We start from the raw sequence: 5,916 nt of genomic DNA on the forward strand, positions 1-5,916 counted from the left end.
AGATAAGAACACGGCTGAGGCAAGAAGTCCCTGCCTGTCGTAAGAGGCGACTAATGAATAGGAGTCGAGAGGTGAAGAGTGTATGTGACTGTGTGTGTGCGTGTGTTTGTGCGTGTGTGAGTGTGTGTCTGTATGTGTGTGTGTGTGTGTCCGTTTGTCTTGCAGAGATAAGAATACGGCCGAGGCAAGAAGGCCCTGCCTGTCTTAAGAGGCGACTAATGGATAGGAGTCGAGAGGTGGAGAGTGTGTGCGTGTGCGTGTACGTGTGCGTGTGTGCGTGTGTGCCTGTGTGCGTGTGTTTGTCTGTGCGTGTGTGTGTGTGTCCGTTCGACTCGCAGAGATAAGAATACGTCCGTGGCAAGAAGGCCCTGCCTGTCTTAAGAGGCGACTAATGGATAGGAATCGAGAGGTGGAGAGTGTGAGCGTGTGTGCGTGTGTGCGTGTGTGCCTGTGTGCGTGTTTTTGTGTGTGCGTGTGTGTGTGTGTCCGTTCGGCTTGCAGAGATAAGAACACGGCCGTGGCAAGAAGTCCCTGCCTGTCGTAAGAGGAGAATAATGGGTAGAAGTCGAGAGGTGAATAGTGTATGTGTGCTTGCGTGTGTGTGTTTGTGTGTGAGTGTGTGTGTGTGTCCGTTTGGCTCGCAGAGATAAGAATGCGTTCGTGGCAAGAAGGCCCTGCCTGTCTTAAGAGGCGACTAATGGATGGGAGTCGAGAGGTGTAGAGTGTGTGCGTGTGCGTGAGCGTTTGCGTGTGTGCGTTTGTGCCTGTGTGCGTGTGTTTGTGTGTGCGTGTATGTGTGTGTCCGGTCGGCTCGCTGAAATTAGAACACGGCCGTGGCAAGAAGGCCCTGCCTGTCGTAAGAGGCGACTAAAGGGTAGGAGTCGAGAGGTGAAGAGGGTATGTGAGTGTGTGCGTGTGTGGGTGTGTGTGTGTTTGTGCGTGTGTAAGTGTGTGTGTGTATGTATGTGTGTGTCCATTCGGCTCGCAGAGATTAGAATACGGCCAAGGCAAGAAGGCCATGCCTGTCGTAAGAGGCGACTAATGGGTAGGAGTCGAGAGGTGAAGAGTGTATTTGTGTGTGTGTGTGTGTGTGCGTGTGTGTGCGTGTGTGCGTGCGTGTGTGTGTGAGTGTGTGTGTGTCCGTTCGGCTTGCAGAGATAAGAATACGTCCGAGGCAAGAAGGCCCTGCCTCTTGTAAGGGGCGACTAATAGGTATGAGTCGAGAGGTGAATAGTGTATGTGTATGTGTGTGTGCGTGTGTGGGTGTGTGTGTGTTTGTACGTGTGTAAATGTGTGTGTATGTATGTGTGTGTCCATTCGGCTCGCAGAGATTAGAATACGGCCAAGGCAAGAAGGCCATGCCTGTCGTAAGAGGCGACTAATGGGTAGGAGTCGAGAGGTGAAGAGTGTATTTGTGTGTGTGTGTGTGTGTGCGTGTGTGTGCGTGTGTGCGTGCGTGTGTGTGTGAGTGTGTGTGTGTCCGTTCGGCTTGCAGAGATAAGAATACGTCCGAGGCAAGAAGGCCCTGCCTCTTGTAAGGGGCGACTAATAGGTATGAGTCGAGAGGTGAATAGTGTATGTGTATGTGTGTGTGCGTGTGTGGGTGTGTGTGTGTTTGTACGTGTGTAAATGTGTGTGTATGTATGTGTGTGTCCATTCGGTTCGCAGAGATTAGAATACGGCCGAGGCAAGAAGGCTATGCCTGTCGTAAGAGGCGACTAATGGGTAGGAGTCGAGAGGTGAAAAGTGTGTTTGTGTGTGTGCTAGTTGTGCATGTGTGCGTGCTTGTGTGTGTGAGTGTGTGTGTGTCCGTTCCGCTTGCAGAGATAAGAATACGGCCCAGGCAAGAAGGCCCTGCCTGTCTTAAGAGGTGACTAATGGATAGGAGTCGAGAGGTTGAGAGTGTGTGCGTGTGCGTGTGCGTGTGCGTGTGTGCGTGTGTGTGTGTGCGGGTGAGCGTGCGTGTGTGTTTGAGTGTGTGTGTTGTCCGTTCGGCTCGCAGAGATAAGAACATGGCCGTAGCAAGAAGGCCCTGCCTGTCGTAAAGGGCGACTAATGGGTAGGAGTCGAGAGGTAAAGAGTGTATGTGTGTGTGCGTGTGTGCGTGTGTGTGTGCGTGTGTGAGCGTGTGTGTATGTATGTGTGTCCGTTCGGCTTGCAGAGATAAGAATACGACCGAGGCAAGAAGGCCCTGCCTGTCTTAAGAGGTGACTAATGGATAGGAGTCGAGAGGTGGAGAGTGTGTGCGTGTGCGTGTGCGTGTGCGTGTGTGCATGTGTGTGTGCGTGTGAGCGTGCGTGTGTGTGTGAGTGTATGTGTATGTCCGTTCGGCTCTCAGAGATAAGAACATGGCCGTGGCAAGAAGGCCCTGCCTGTCGTAAAGGGCGACTAATGGGTAGGAGTCGAGAGGTGAAGAGTGTATGTGTGTGTGTACGTGTGTGCGTGTGTGTGTGCGTGTGTGAGTATGTGTGTGTGTCCGTTCGGCTTGCAGAGATAAGAATACGATTGTGGCAAGAAGTCCCTGAATGTCGTAAGAGGCCACTAATGGGTAGGAGTCGAGAGGTGAAGAATGTATGTGTGTGTGCGTATGTGCGTGTTTGTGTGTGTGAGTGTATGTGTGTGTGCGTGTGTGCGTGCGTGTGTGCGTGTGTGTGTGAGTGTGTGTGTATGTGTGTGTCCGTTCGGCTTGCAGAGATAAGAACACGGCCGTGGCAAGAAGTCCCTGCCTGGCGTAAGAGGCGACTAATGAATAGGAGTCGAGAGGTGAAGAGCGTATGTGTCTTCGTGTGTGTGCGTGTGTTTTTGCGTGTGTGAGTACGTGTGTGTATTTGTGTGTGTGTGTGTCAGTTTGGCTTGCAGAGATAAGAATACGGCCGAGGCAAGAAGGCCCTGAATGTCGTAAGAGGCGACTTATGGGTAGGAGTCGAGAGGTTAAGAGTGTATGTGTGTGTGTGTGTGTGTGTGTGTGTGTGTGTGTGTGAGTGTGTGTGTGTCCGTTCGGCTTGCAGAGATAAGAACACGGCCGAGGCAAGAAGACCCTGCCTGTCGTGAGAGACGACTAATAGGTAGGAGTCGAGAGGTGAAGAATGTATGTGTGTGTGCGTATGTGCGTGTTTGTGTGTGTGAGTGTATGTGTGTGTGCGTGTGTGCGTGCGTGTGTGCGTGTGTGTGTGAGTGTGTGTGTATGTGTGTGTCCGTTCGGCTTGCAGAGATAAGAACACGGCCGTGGCAAGAAGTCCCTGCCTGGCGTAAGAGGCGACTAATGAATAGGAGTCGAGAGGTGAAGAGCGTATGTGTCTTCGTGTGTGTGCGTGTGTTTTTGCGTGTGTGAGTACGTGTGTGTATTTGTGTGTGTGTGTGTCAGTTTGGCTTGCAGAGATAAGAATACGGCCGAGGCAAGAAGGCCCTGAATGTCGTAAGAGGCGACTTATGGGTAGGAGTCGAGAGGTTAAGAGTGTATGTGTGTGTGTGTGTGTGTGTGTGTGTGTGTGTGTGTGTGAGTGTGTGTGTGTCCGTTCGGCTTGCAGAGATAAGAACACGGCCGAGGCAAGAAGACCCTGCCTGTCGTGAGAGACGACTAATAGGTAGGAGTCGAGAGGTGAAGAGTGTGTGCGTGTGCGAGTGCGTGTGCGTGTGTGTGTGTGTGCGTGTGTGTGTGTCCGTTTGGCTTGCAGAGATAAGAACACGGCCGTGGCAAGAAGTCCCTGCCTGTCGTAAGAGGCGACTAATGAATAGGAGTCGAGAGGTGAAGAGCGTATGTGTCTTTGTGTGTGTGCGTGTGTTTTTGCGTGTGTGTGTCAGTTTGGCTTGCAGAGATAAGAATACGGCCAAGGCAAGAAGGCCCTGAATGTCGTAAGAGGCGACTTATGGGTAGGAGTCGAGAGGTTAAGAGTGTATGTGTGTGTGTGTGTGTGAGTGTGTGTGTGTCCGTTCGGCTTGCAGAGATAAGAACACGGCCGAGGCAAGAAGACCCTGCCTGTCGTGAGAGACGACTAATAGGTAGGAGTCGAGAGGTGAAGAATGTATGTGTGTGTGCGTATGTGCGTGTTTGTGTGTGTGAGTGTATGTGTGTGTGCGTGTGTGCGTGCGTGTGTGCGTGTGTGTGTGAGTGTGTGTGTGTATGTGTGTGTCCGTTCGGCTTGCAGAGATAAGAACACGGCCGTGGCAAGAAGTCCCTGCCTGTCGTAAGAGGAGAATAATGAGTAGGAGTCGAGAGGTGAAGAGTGTGTGCGTGTGAGTGTGCGTGTTCGTGTGTGTGTGCGTGTGTGTGTGTCCGTTCGGCTTGCAGATATAAGAACACGGCCGTGGCAAGGAGTCCCTGCCTGTCGTAAGAGGAGAATAATGAGTAGGAGTCGAGAGGTGAAGAGTGTATGTGTGTGTGTGCGTGTGTGCGTACGTGTGTGAGTGTATGTGTGTGTGTGTGTGAGTGTGTGTGTGTCCGTTCGGCTTGCAGAGATAAGAACACGGCCGTGGCAAGAAGTCCCTGCCTGTCGTAAGAGGAGAATAATGGGTAGGAGTCGAGAGGTGAAGAGTGTGTGCGTGTGAGTGTGCGTGTGCGTGTGTGTGTGCGTGTGTGTGTGTCCGTTCGGCTTGCAGAGATAAGAACACGGCCGTAGCAAGAAGTCCCTGCCTGTCGTAAGAGGAGAATAATGGGTAGGAGTCGAGAGGTGATGAGTGTATGTGTGTGTCTGCGTGTGTGCGTACGTGTGTGAGTGTGTGTGTGATTGTGTGTATGTGTCAGTGTGTGTGTGTCCGGTCGGCTCGCAGAGATAAGAACACGGCCGTGGCAAGAAGTCCCTGCTTGTCGTAAGAGGCGACTAATGAATAGGAGTCGAGAGGTGAAGAGTGTATGTGTCTTTGTGTGTGTGCGTGTGTTTTTGCGTGTGTAAGTATGTGTGTGTATTTGTGTGTGTGTTACCCTTTGGCTTGCAGAGATAAGAATACGGCCGAGGCAAGAAGGCCCTGCCTGTCGTAAGAGGCGACTAATGGGTAGGAGTCGAGAGGTGGAGAGTGTGTGTGTATGCGTGTGTGTGTGTCCTTTCGGCTTGCAGAGATAAGAACACGGCCGTGGCAAGAAGTCCCTGCCTGTCGTAATAGGAGAATAATGGGTAGGAGTCGAGAGGTGAAGAGTGTATGTGTGTGTGTGCGTGTGTGCGTACGTGTGTGAGTGTGTGTGTGAATGTGTGTGTGTGTCAGTGTGTGTGTGTCCGTTCGGCTCGCAGAGATTAGAATACGGCCAAGGCAATAAGTCCATGCCTGTCGTAAGATGCGACTAATGGGTAGGAGTCGAGAGGTGAAGAGTGTATTTGTGTGTGTGTGCGTGTGTGCGTGTGTGTGTGCGTGGGTGCGTGTGTGTGTGTAAGTGTGTGTGTGTGTGTCCATTCGGCTCGCAGAGATAAGAACACGGCCGTGGCAAGAAGTCCCTGCCTGTCGTAAGAGGCGACTAATGAATAGGAGTCGAGAGGTGAAGAGTGTATGTGTCTTTGTGTGTGTGCGTGTGTTTGTGTGTGTGTGAGTATGTGTGTGTATTTGTGTGTGTGTCCGTTTGGCTTGCAGAGATAAGAATACGGCCGAGGCAAGAAGGCCCTCTCTCTTGTAAGGGGCGACTAATAGGTAGGAGTCGAAAGGTGAATAGTGTATGTGTGTGTGTGTGTGTGCGTGTGTGGGTATGTGTGTGTTTGTGCGTGTGTAAGTGTGTGTGTGTGTATGTATGTGTGTGTCCATTCGGCTCGCAGAGATTAGAATACGGTCGACGCAAGAAGGTCATGCCTGTCTTAAGAGGCGACTAATGGATAGGAGTCGAAAGGTGGAGAGTGTATACGTGTGTGCGCGTGTGTGCGTGCGTGTGTGTGTGTGTTCTTGTATGTGTGTGTGTGAGTGTGTGTGTGTCTGGTCGGCTCGCAGAGATAACAACAT

This window comes from Diabrotica undecimpunctata, unplaced genomic scaffold (assembly GCF_040954645.1).
Source record: "Diabrotica undecimpunctata isolate CICGRU unplaced genomic scaffold, icDiaUnde3 ctg00000573.1, whole genome shotgun sequence".
Lineage (NCBI taxonomy): Eukaryota > Metazoa > Arthropoda > Insecta > Coleoptera > Chrysomelidae > Diabrotica > Diabrotica undecimpunctata.